At 41.1% G+C, this 13,491-nt stretch overlaps 1 pseudogene; it reads right to left on the reverse strand.

Moving 5' to 3' along the window:
* Positions 1–7,716: 7,716 nt before the first annotated feature.
* LOC101427308 (tubulin beta-2A chain pseudogene) lies at positions 7,717–8,962 on the reverse strand (annotated as a pseudogene).
* Between the last annotated feature and the right edge of the window lie 4,529 nt (positions 8,963–13,491).

Consider the following 13,491-nt stretch of genomic DNA (forward strand, 5'->3'; position numbering starts at 1 on the left):
TACCATAAGAGGTACTTGCTCATCCAAAGTCATTTGCCATGTATTGAAGCAAGATGGCAGGTGATGTCTGCTAGGGTTCAGCCTTCTTTCTCCCTCTTAAGGCTCTGTGGTCCCAGCTTCTCACCTCAGCTGCAGACTGGCATAGACATGTCTCTCACCACAAGGCTCATTTCTTTCCAAGCTTAGCTGCTCTGCTCTCTTCATAAGGTCAGCTATAGACTGTGAGGCTCATCTCTCTTCCTGGGGTCTCTGCTGTGTCTAATGGAGCTTTCTCTCTTTTCTCAAGTATCTGCTTCTCTGTGTGTCTACTTCCATGTGAGAGTCTGTTTTATCAGCCCACCAAGGGAATGGGGACTCAACCCTGCATGTCCTAATGACTTGGTCAATTCAAAGCCCTAATCTTAATAGAATTTAATCAAAGTCATCTCAGCTGAATCTAATACAATCAAAGGGCATCACACCCAAAGGAACAGACCAGTTTATAAACATAATCAAATATCATTTTTGGAATTCATAAATAATATCAAACTGCCACAGAAGCCCATGCATAACTTCCATCTCTGCCACCAGGGTCACTTGGCCCATGTGTGCATCATGCCAGCATTAGGGTGGGTGACAGACTGATGTCAACTGGCTAAGTCATCTTGTGTGTTTGGTTGTTTAGTGCTTCATCTTGTGATGGAGATGGGTATCGGGAATGAAAGAGAAAAGGGAGAGTGAAAGAAAAAGAAAGAGAGAGAAGAGAGAGGGAAGAGAGAAAGAGAGAAAGAGGGAGAGAGAAAGAGAGAGAAGAAAGAGAGAAAGAGAGAGAAGAAAGAAAGAAGAGAGAAAGAGAGAAGAGAGGGAAAGAGAGTAAAAGAGAGAGAAGAGAAAGAGAGAAGAGAAAGAAAGAAGAAATAAAGAGAGCTGGGATCAGGGGTCTGTGAGTAGAGACTCATCAGACAACTTTATTGTTTACAAGGGGCTCTCTATATACCCCAGTCTACGTGACAACAAGCAGCAACATGCAGTTAACTATCAGCATTACTAAGGAACTCAAAAAAAATCTTAAGGTACAAAGTCTAAGTGTTCTATTTACTACAAAAGGGAAGTGTTCATCTTTTCTTTTAGCCTTTAACAGCTTCATCCTGTTTGCTGGGAACTCTTAATTACTGCATTCCTTAGGTTGCAAGCGTAGCCATGGAGACAGCATGTCTCTCCTTGTGAGGCCACTGTGCCTCAGTTTCCAACATCTCCCCCTTTTTGTTTTAGTCAAGGTGACCATGCCTGTCTTAGGTTGTCCTCCTCTCAGAGTCTTACCTGTCATTGACTACCAGCCAAGCTCTTTGACTTGGGGATATTATTGAAGTGCTTTTGCTAGCACCAGATTATTTGCATGTCCCATGGATGTTATGCTTTGCAATTTTCTTTGAAAGCACTGTCTGGCACAGGCGAAAATCATGAGCCACAGAACAAATATGATTAGCCCTATTCCTAAAGCTGACAGGAAATGCTGTGATTTCCACCAATTAACTGGGTTAAATTTTGTAATATGTGAAATCATATCTGAGAAAATATCCTTATCATTAGCTACATGAATTTGATTTTGAGACATTTCTAATATCTTCCTTTGTAATTCAATTATTTCCAGAGAGATATTACTTTCATGGCCTAGCAAATGATTCTTAATTTTTCTCCATTCTATATCAGATGAATTATAGGCAAGAGGAGTAATACAAAAGTTGCTTTCATTCCAATCACATTTTAATCCCCTTAACAAGTTTAAATTATACAATGATCTCCAATATGCAAAACAGCAGATTCTAAATCATTAACCCAATTATTTAACTGTTCATCAATATGCTCTTGGCTATGCCACAAATCATTAGCATTTTATGCCAATCATGCATGTATTGTTGAGTCTGAACAGTCTCATGCAAAGCCACAGCAGTGGTTGCAGCAGCTGTGATGATTCCAATTAGTCCCATTATACTAATTATTAGGAGTCCAACAAATCTTTTTGTCCATTTCAGGATTTCTTATACTATATGAAGCAATAGCTGACTTTCAGGTGATGACTGCCATATTCAGTTCATTTGGACGGGAATCCATATACCTCCTCATCTTCTGGCCATTGTGATGGTGTTTCCATTCTGCAACACACTTTCTGACAGACATGTGTACAAGGCAGCATTTTTATAAAACAAGGCATTATCTTTTATAGTTATTTTTCTAGTAATGAATACAAAAGGATCCCTGACACATGCTTTCAATTGATAGGTTTGATTTAATTGTAGATATTGACCTGTTTTTCTGTAATTACCAATCCATTCATAAGTAAAGGCAATTTCAAAAAATACTTTCCACAGTTTTTATGTATATTAAGATTATAGGTGTCATTAATTCAAGGGGTTGGTAACCATTTTCCTTTACATTTCCAAATAGTAAAATTGTTAGTATATACCACTTGTTCACCCAAGAATAGAGATCCTGAAAAAGGATATTGCATATTACTAACACATTGACCCTTGTTGTTAAGTCCATACCATATAAATCTGCTGTTATATTCTTTGGAGGTCTCCATAGGTGCACTTTCCCACACTATTCTGTAGGAATCATTAAAAACGACAGATCCTCTTCCTATATAGCATTCCTGCCATCCCTCTTTCTCTTCAGGTTCTCGGGGTGGACAATTATAATTTTGCTTTTTAGTTATGAAAGAATTATATGATGGAAACAAAGTTATTAATAATTTGGTACCATTACTTTTCATGATAACCACAGTCCGATTTTTTGTTTGCATGCAAGGGGGACTTTTTCCAATACATAATGGTCTATAATTAAAAGGAAGGGTAAAATTATATATTTCCTTCCCTTCTTCATCAGGTTTTAAGGGTAGTCTGTCATCTATAGGCCCAGAAAACACGTATTTTATTCAAAACTATAGGAAATAATGGATCTCTCCATGTTAGAGCACGTACTAGAGGTGGGTTAAGAATATTTGCCCAATAAGTATGATTTTCACCTGCATGACCCATAGTTACCATTAATATGATCAGGAGAGGAGAAATCATTGTTAACATTCTCTTTCTTCTCCTCTATACATGGTTTAATCCATCAACCTGGCAGCCAAATTTGTTCCCTGTCTTCTGTAATGACAAGAGCATATCTTCGCCCCCATACTTTAAACTTTCCCTTTTGCCAAGTGTTAATTAGTACATCTTTCCAATATATTGGCTGATATTCAGCTGAGTCACACAATACCTTTTCTTTATTCTTTTTTTTTTAAGGTTTATTTATTTCTCTCCCCTCCCCCCCCCCCCCCACCCCGGTTGTCTGTTCTCTGTGTCTATTTGCTGCATCTTCTTTGTCTGCTTCTGTTGTTGCCAGTGGCATGGGAATCTGTGTTTCTTTTTGTTGCATCATCTTGCTGCATCAACTCTCCATGTGTGCTGTGCCATTCCTGGGCAGGCTGCACTTTCTTTCATGCTGGGCGGCTCTCCTTATGGGGTGCACTCCTTGCGCGTGGAGCTCCCCTACATGGGGGCCACCCCTGCGTGGCATGGCACTCCTTGTGCGCATCAGCACTGTGCATGGACCAGCTCCACATGGGTCAAGGAGGCCTAGGGTTTGAACCATGGACCTCCCATTTGGTAGACGGACTCCCTAACTACTGGCCAAGTCCACCACCCTTTTTCTTTATTCTTATTCAATGCATAATACCGTTCAGCAGGCATTATTGAATCATATACATTAAGGAAAATAAAGTGAATAAAGCTTTTGTCAATTGGTCCTTTGGTACTATAATGCCATCATTTCTGTCTTGCTTTTAGTATTTGTAATCCACCCCTGGATAGCGATGGCAGTCTTTAGAGTGACCAGGCATTATTGGGTTAAGTCTTTCACTTTTAGCAGGGCCTCCCATACTGCACGCAATTGCTTTTTTATATTTTGCTTTTGGCCTCTTTTCAGAATTGTGATTAAAACCTAAGGATTACTTGTTTAGAATTTTGCTTTTGCCACAAATTCCACCCAAAGCCAATATTGGTGCTTGCTACATCAAATTCATAGTCTAAGTTAACGTCCACAATTTACCTTCCTTTTATTATTATTTAAAGCAGCTTGCTAGAGGTTTTCCTACTTCCATGATGGACTTTTCCCAATTAATACATACAATGGTTTTAATATTTGAGCTAAATGAGGGATGAAGATTTTTAGCACTTCAACAATATTACAAACTCTATTAACATAAGAAGACATTGCACTCCATCAACTACAACAGAGGGCATAGTTTTATCCCACCCAACCAAACTACATTTAGGAATTTGATAGAGCAGCAGGGACTTTGCAATCTGTCCCAATTATTTGCCTACTTCAGGCTCTCAAGATAACTTACTATTGTCTCTGATGTTTCTTTTCATTCTGAAAAAAGGATTACTGGTTAACATAATGTCATAAGTAGAGTTTCAACCACCGATTTTTTTCTACACAGGTAGATTATTATCACCATGCCAGGACAGGTGGTTGGGCTATGCACACAGCCTTGGGGAAGCACTGCAAAAGTCCATTGTTGGGTTTTTCTACAGGTAGGAGAATGCAAGCTGGCTTGACCTGTCTAAGAAGACACTAAAGAAAGTCTTAGCACATTTTAAAACAAAGTGATAGGGACACAGCTGGACATTAACTTCTTGCAACAAACTAGCAATATTTGGGACTGCTGCATACTATAGTGTTGTTTTAATTTATGATAAGAGGTTTCTGTGACACATACCTTTTCATAACAATTAAAACCATAATTAATCACATTGTACTTCTGTTTAATATTATGCTGAAATATTGGTAAATTTATACACTCTTAAGTATTCATTTGAACCTTTTACTCATACAACTTTAATTAACAGAGGGTTACAAAATACTGTTAATTTTATAACATTTTTAAACACCTTCTACTTATATTAGATGAATTCAACTATTACTTTAAATTTTCTTTCATGGTGAAAGAACAAATCTCTTGTAATTAGTTTGAAATAAAAAACTACTTTTCAGGATTTGATTTTTAGAAAGCAGTTTGAACATTATGTTCCTTTAAAAGAGATAAGACCCTTTCTTCTTCAAACACTGAGGAAATGATGAGGTTAAAGCACAAAAAGCTATTTTAATAAAACAGACTTTCTTTGTATACTGATTATTCAGGAAACTTTTACCAAAACAGACTAATGACTTGAGAGACTTTGAGAAAGAACAAAATTTTTAACTTGGATACATACTACTTGATACTAAAGCTTTTAAAACTTTATAGATAGACCCATCAAATTTTATTTAACTTTAATCATAAAAATTTCCTTTCCACAAACCTTCTACACCTTCAATTTTCACCTAGGTTTTGTCCCACACTTTACTCTTTCCCAATAATCAATCATTTTATCTTAGGACAAAATCATCTCCTGTTTCCTTAACAATAAAAACACATTCCCACATACTAAGTTACCAGGCAAACTTCTTACAACATATAATTGCCATCAACACTAAACAAGCTTGTTAAAATAATGAACTTTACTTTAAATACTAGCATGCAATACCAGAAACAGTCCCCTAGAAGCAAGCTGGCAGGGGAGGCTGGCTGCCAACAACTCTTCCTATTATAAAATTATCTTTTGTTATTAGTATTATCAATTCAGGTTTTGTTTAATAATGACTTTTTTGAATTAGCCATTTAAATACCTTAATTTAAACAATGCTTTGTTAAACTTCTAATTATAATTTCAAGACAAATTTTACCTTCAGAGAACACATTCCCTTACTTAAAGTTACCACAATACCTTCTACAACTTGCCACATGCATTTAAGTCCCAAGAGTTTATGAAAATTAGCCATGCTATTTTAGGACAAAACAACTTTTGAAAAAATATTAAATTTCAGTCAGCATTCCTACAAACTTTTAACCATTTTTAATATTCATTTAAGTTTTACATCCTTCATTTTATCCAGTGAAGATAAATAAACTTTTCATTTCAATCTAGGTGAAAACTATTTTTTATGAAAAGACTTACAGAATTTTGTTAAGACTTACAATTTTCATCATTGTAGAGATCTTATTAACATTTAAACTTATGTATTGATATAAGCACTTATTTATTTTTGGCTATTTGAATAGAACTCTTTAAAAATTTTTATTTATTAATTTATATCACCATCTGGAGATATAAAAATATACACTGACATTGAACAAACAGACAAACACAAAACAATGAAAACACACCAATACAAACACACAGTTTACAATTGACTCATCAACAATGCTTTAGTATTAAAGCAAACAATTCTAGTAATTCATAACTTTTTACAGGCACCCCATTAACTTTCAGTAAAGTTTTTAACACTTGCGAATATGCTTCCACACATCCATTTGATTACCCATTACCCTGATGACTTCGTGGAAATGTTACTTACTTAATCTTGAAGACTCGAGTCACTCTGCTTTGGATGTCTCACTTGACCCTCGACATGGTCTTTTCCACAATTCCTGATACTGATTTGGAAGACTCACTTCTTCAGGCCCCATGCTGGGCACCAGTTGTTGGAGATTTGGACCCAAAGGGTATTGGGAATGAAAGAAAGAGAAAAGAGAGGAAGGCAGAAAGGAAAGGAAGAAAGGAAGGAAGAAGGAAGGAAGAAGGGAGGAAGAAGGAAGGAAGAAGGAATGAGAGAGCTGGGATCAGGGGTTCTGCAAGTAGAGATTCATCAGACAACTTTATTGTTTACAAGGGGCTCTCTATAATCTTGGTGGATAATCCCCAGTGGAGGTTAAGAAATAATACCAAATTCTTCATCCTCCTTGTACCTCCAACCACCTACCTCTATTCCAAAGCTCCATTTTGATCTTTTAATCTTTCTCCTTCCATGTCAGGCTCTTTGCCAGTACATGTGAGTCCTTGTATATTCTAACCTTGGATTACTGGTCTGTTCACACAAATGGTGCACCATCTGAATTTCTGCCCATTGGGAGGATTTCTTTCATCCTAAGTGAAGTTGTAATGCACCTGCTATCCATTTTCATCTTTCGCCCACATGAGAAGCTGACCTATCTATAAACCAAGCTTGAGATTTTTCTCCTTCATCAGCTGGTCAAAAGAGATTCCTCATAAGGCCAGAAGTGTGAGCTGAGGGAGGGGCAGTGTTCAATAACAATGGATGTCCTCTTGGGGATCTGGGCTATGTGCACATGCACATTGTTTGTGCCCACTGGCTCTGCTCATGTTTTATGCCAGGTTTCAATATTATGAATTATTGCTAGGCCCACCTAAACATACTTCAGTCAATTATTTCTTGGTATGAAAGCTGGATCAGGTCCAGAAAGTGAGCAATGGGTTATAAAATTTAGATAATGGGACAACAGCCATCAGCTTCTGATCATCTGCTTTTGCTTTCTTTTTTCTGGACCCATGCTTTATTAGTATAGATAACTTAGCAGACAATACTGTATTTTTTAGAGGAGCTCCTCAGTGTTACACCAAAGGGTTGACTTCTGACCCAGGCAAAACTGAGCACCATAGTGTACAAATAAGACCATGCTTGAGGACAAGAGGAATTCACAAAGGATGCACAATTTATTCAGAGATGTTACATTAGCATTGTCAACTTCTGTCAGAGCCAAAGTTAGCACCATAGTGTATGACTAAGACCCTGACAGTAGAAGTTCATGAAGGATGCATAATTTATTCAGAGACATTCTTTAGCCTAGTACTCACGCTCCTCCTCCTCAAACTCCCCATGTGTGTCAGCTGCAGTGTCCTGATACTGCTGATACTCAGATACCAGGTCGTTCATGTTGCTCTCCACCTTGGTGAACTCTGTTTCATACATGCCTTTGCCCAGGTACCAGTGCAGGAATGCCTTGTGCACATGGCTGTCTTGACATTCTTGGGGATCCACTCCATGAAGCAGCTGCTGTTCTTGCTCTGCATGTTCAGCATCTACTTGTTCACCTCCTTCAGGAACATGCAGCCATGGAAGATAGTGGCCTCCATCAGGTAGTGGCCATGGTGGGGATCACAGGCTGCCATCATGTACTTGGAGTTGAACATCTGCTGGGTAAGCTCGGGCATGGTCAGCACCTGGTACTGCTGGTTGCCCTAGCTGGTCAGAGGGGCAAAGTTAGGCATGAAGAAGTGCAGGCAAGGGAAGGGCACCATGTTGACAGTCAGTTTGCACAGGTCTGACCTGGGAAGTGTGGACAAGTGGAGATGCCACTCAAGGTGGCCAACACAAGGTGGTTGATGTCCTTCTAGGTGGGGATGGTCAGTTTCAGGGTGTGGAAGCAGATGTTGTACATGGCCTCCTCGCCTATGTAGTAGGCTTTGTCCATGTTCTCCATCAACTGGTGGATGGAGAGGGTAGCATTGTAAGGCTCCAACATGTCTGACACCTTGGTCAAGGGCATGACTCTGAAGGTGTCCATGACATGGCCTGGATGCTCCTCACAATTTTGCTGATGACAAATGTGCCCATCCCAGAGCCCATGCCATCCACCAGAAAGTGGGTCAGCAAGAAGCCCTGCAGGCAGTTGCAGCTCTTTGCCTTCTTCTGGGCCATATCTATGACTGAGTCCACCATAGATTCTCTATAGTGGCCCTTTGCCCAGTTATTCCCAGCACTACTATAGCTGAACATGAAGTTATCCTGCCTGAAGATCTAGCCAAATGGTCCAGAACAGACCAGTCCAAGTCCATCATTCCAGGCTCCAGAACTACCATGATGGCCTGAGATACACATATTTGTTACCAAAAGCTTTGTTGTAGTAGACGTTGATTCTCTCTAGCTGCAGGTCATTGTTGCCATGGTAACTACTAGCTGAGTCAGTGCCATGCTCATTGCTGATGGCCTCCCGAAACTTGGCATGGATCTGGTTGCCGCACTGGCCTGCCTAGATGTGAATCATCTTGTGTATGGTGCCAGCTGCGGAGCAGGGAGTGCTGTGTACCATGGAGCTGTAAGTGCAGGGGGCCTGGCTATAGAGTGGGGGCACCTTTTTCTTTCTGGACACATGTTGGGGAATACGTATGTCAAACCTGTGCCCTTATCAACACCATGTTCTGGTAATCACTCCTTATCACTCTGCACATCAGGCCATCTTGGCCCCCCCTCTAACATTGGCATTCATTATAACTGCATTCAATGAGCTTTTTTTTTTTTAGTAGGTACTGGGAATTGAACCCAGGACCTCGTACATGGGAAGCAGGCACTCAGCCACTTGAGCTACAGCCATTCCCCATCAATGGGCTTTTGATGTTTAAGTGCCACTACCTGACCTCTATGTTCCAAGACTTATCATCCTTAATGTTATCAGTGAACCTAGTTCTAAAATATCTTCTACCATCTATCCTTTCCTTCTGAGCAGAGCCACCACTGAACTCCTTAACAGTGCTGGTACTCCATAAGAACAAACTTTATGTCCCTCTCCTCTTTTCTGGGCCTCTGTTTCTTCAATCTTAAAGCCAGGAAGTTGGGTAATAAGATCAATGTGAAAACATTGATCCTCACACCCTAGATTGATGGGAAACCATGTACTTAGGCAGTAGATTAAAGGGTGTTCAAATGCCTTGAGCACCTTTGAGGTTCTAGTTCTTAAAGTAAAAACTTATATACATGGGTGGCAGATGTGGCTCAAGCAGTTGAATGACTGCCTCCCACATGGGAGGTCCTGGGTTTGGTCCCCGGTGACTCCTAAAGAAAAAAACAGACAATGAGCAGAGAACGAGTGCAAACAATGAGCAGACAGACAAGGGAGCCATCTTGGGAGTGGGGGTGGACAAATATGTACATTATTTCCTTTAATTCTTACAGCAATCTTATGAAGAATAATTTTCTATTTTTGGAAAAAAATAAGCCGACAATTACAGTCAATCCTGAGTCTGCCTCTTGCTTGCTGTGTAGACTTAAATAAATTACTTAACCCCTCTGAGCCTCAGACTCCAAGTGCTCCAAGCAAAGGCTCAGTGCCTTCGTCCAGCTAAGTTCCAGTAAGTCCACTTGCTGCATCTCTGACTCTTTGTCAGCAGAGGGAACTCACAAACCACTTTGAGCAATCAACTTTGGTTCCTCCATTTTAAGCTGGTATGTTTCTGTGTTTTCCCATATTTCTGAATTTGGGATGTATCTTGATTGATATGAACCTTTGTATGGTGGCCCATATGTGGGTGACAGTTGCATGTGAATTTTGTATGCACAGGTATCTGTGTCTTTATCTTCCCTCACCTTAAAGGACAGATGTTAATAAAATTGGGCATTTAATAATCACTAGCATATTAGAAAAAATGCCCTAAGTCTTTCCCAGGTATCAGCTGCAATTACTCCTGTCCTAAGCAAGGTTTCCATGATGCAGGAAGGCAGGTCTAGCCTCTTATGCCTCTTTTCTAAGCCTGTTGTCCCAGTCCCAGTCCAGGCCTCATCCTGCCCTGTGTAAATCACTGCTGCAGCCTCTGAACCCCTCTCCCTGCCTCCAGATTGCTCTTACTGTAGTCCAGTTCTGTCCGTGACTTCTCACAGACACCCAGTGCTCCCATTACCTTCAGGATGAAACCCCTCAGCCTGTCACAGAGGGTCCTCTTGGGCCCAACACAGCCCCCCTCTTTCTCACTCTGCTGCAGTGCAGTTGTTCTCCATTGAGCACATCGTTCTCTTCCTGCCTCCGTGCCTGGGCCCATGCCTGCACTCCATCAGTGTCCGCCAACTAAAGCTGGAAGGCAGCAGAACACAGCAGAAGGATCATTTGTGTTGGGGACAAATAAACCTTGGCTCAGATTCTGTCCTGTCCCATATGATCTTCATGCCCTTGGACCCATTGCCTAACATCTCTGAGTTATGTCCCCTCGCTCATAAAGAGGAAGTATCTTAGTTACCCATTGGAGGGTTCTGTGGTCAGAATTTGTGCAATAACCTACAAAAATTGCTGGCCATTTAATAGCTAGCAACACAGGATGCATCTGTTATTACAACCAAATTCAAGGGCACATTGAAGCTGGTTAAGAGCCTTATTCCACATCACCCCCGTCTCATCCAGAAGTAATCGCTCCTAAACCCGAAACTTTGTCAGTTTTTCTCTCACCTGTCTTGTCCTATGCTGCACTTTGATGGCTCACCTTCCTTATGAGACTGTGAACAGGATCCTCAGTCGATTCAACTGTATAACCTCCACGGTTGTAAGGCAGGCAGGAAGGGCTCAAGCCACACTTGTGAAATAAGCAAGTAAATGGATTGCTTTGGTTGATTACAGTAAAACTGAAGAATTGTCATTCCATAAATCAATATGACACAACCATTTTTCCCCATGTTCCATAGAATTCTCCAGGGTTACAATGATAAGTTAGAGACAGCTTTACCCTAGGAATACACATAAACCTAATTACAGCCCTGGAACATACAAACTAAGGAAATCTGTGCTCTTACTAAGAGGCTTCAGGATTGGCCCACAGAGTTTTTGGAAGGAGTTGTGTGTTAACTAGGGGTACCTTGGCTGGCCTTATCCTACATTTTCACAAGCAAACCATATCCATACCCAACAAACTCCAAATAATATGCTATCATAGAAATGCTTTGTTTTCTCTGTTGAAATTGTAGAATGAACTACTTATAAAATAACCTTTCCTACAAGTATGGACAGAGTTGAATAACTCAGGATTTGAGATCTCAAGTCATCCACCTCTTGGTTTTCTGACATCTGAAATCCCTAGCTGAAGTGACAGGGATCTTGTTAGACAAGGCATTCTTGACCTTTTCTGTTCCACAGATCCCCTTGCCGGTCAGGTGAAATGAATACTACTGTAATTTATTTATTGCATACATTCAAAGTGAAGGAAATGCTAGATTTAGTTAGAGGCCAGAGAAAATAAAGATAAGTTGATTATTTTTTCCGATTCAAGCTCACAGACCCCTGGTTAAGAGCCCCTGTGTTAGACTGCTCCTAGACCCCATCCCCAGTGTTTTGGATGGTGGATTCTTGGGTCAGTAAATATTTAATGAATGGACAGATGAATCAATCTCTTTTCAGGACTAGGCCCATCACCAAGCAAACAAAAGGTATTTAATAAATACTAATTAAATTAAGACTTCTTTGAAATCCTGCCAAGACTTAAAGAATAATGTGACTGCCTTGCTGATGAGAACAGCATAAGGCAGAGTTGGAATCACCCACAGCGGCAGGATGCATCACGACTTTAGTCCCTTTCAAAGTGGAATTCCTTTTTGCTAAACATTTATGAAACACCAGGTGCCAACTCCTGTGTTCTTTATTTCACACTCATTTAATTTGATCTCCAGAACTACTCTCAAAGGTGAGCATTATCCCTAATTTTGAAAGGGACCTGACATCATTCAGTAGATTGTCCAAGCCAAGACCTAGAAAATGGCAGGGTCAAAAGAGGAGTCCAGTTTCTGACACCAAAAGCCAGTGCTCTTAGCATTTTACTAGATTTTCCTTTCACCAGAGCTTCCTATCTCCAAACTGGAGCTGGACACATGGGAAAATCTCTCAGGAGTCCTTGTAATGCTGTTCATCAACCATCCAATCTTTTTCAGACAGGATGTATTTTCCTGGACAGAGCTGAGGGCCACAGTATCTACTGTTTAGGCCCATTAGTGAATAGATTGCTTGCTGAGGCTATTCACAAGGCCAGGTTTCATGGTGCTTCACAGTTAGCAAATGGATGCGAAGCTTGTGATTCCCTCAGCCCCCTGCCCAGGCTGCATGGCCCCTGACAGGATGATAACCTGATCACTGATCACCTGGCTGGCCCTGAGTGCCTTGCTAAAAGCCTGGCACGTGAGCCGGGCTTTGCTCCTTAGCAGCCGGTCCTGACATGGTGCTGTTGGGAAATGGACCTAGCGATGGACCTGACCCTCTCTTCCCAGCTCTCATTCTCTTCCAGGGGAAGATAAAATCTTCATCTTTGCTGATGTATGAGCAATCAAAACTGCTTCCGTGTAAACATGTGCTGTCAGGACCCCTTCCCACCTCATTTGACAGCTAGGGAAACTGAGGTACAGAGAGGGAAAAGGATTTCCTTTCATTGCTGGGCACATTAACTGCAGGGCTGAGGATTGTGTCCTACCCTGGAGCAGCCAAGCTCCTGCTCTATGTCACCATGTTGCCTCCCTGCTCCCAGAGGGCAAACCGGGAGCATCAGAATGGGAAGTGGCCATGTGCCACTAGGGTCGTGAGCCACACTCCCTTTCTGAGGGCCAGTTGTTCTACTGCACACCCTTCCCGGAGAACCTGAAGGACCACTCTGGATTGAGGCCAATTGCAGGTAATAAAAGTCCTGCACTACTCAGGGCACTTAGGGCCTGATACTGAAAATGGGCAAGCTGTCTGATGAAGGGCCCGGCCTAGTGGAAATATGTGGTCCATCAGCCTCTCACAGCACTCCATGGTCAGGTCGCCCCCAGAGGGGCAAACCTCGGGCCTAGGGCACAGGGGATTTGGAAGGGACAAACTCTGGTATACCTTATACATCT

Source organism: Dasypus novemcinctus, chromosome 14, assembly GCF_030445035.2.
Source record: "Dasypus novemcinctus isolate mDasNov1 chromosome 14, mDasNov1.1.hap2, whole genome shotgun sequence".
Taxonomy (NCBI): Eukaryota; Metazoa; Chordata; class Mammalia; order Cingulata; family Dasypodidae; genus Dasypus; species Dasypus novemcinctus.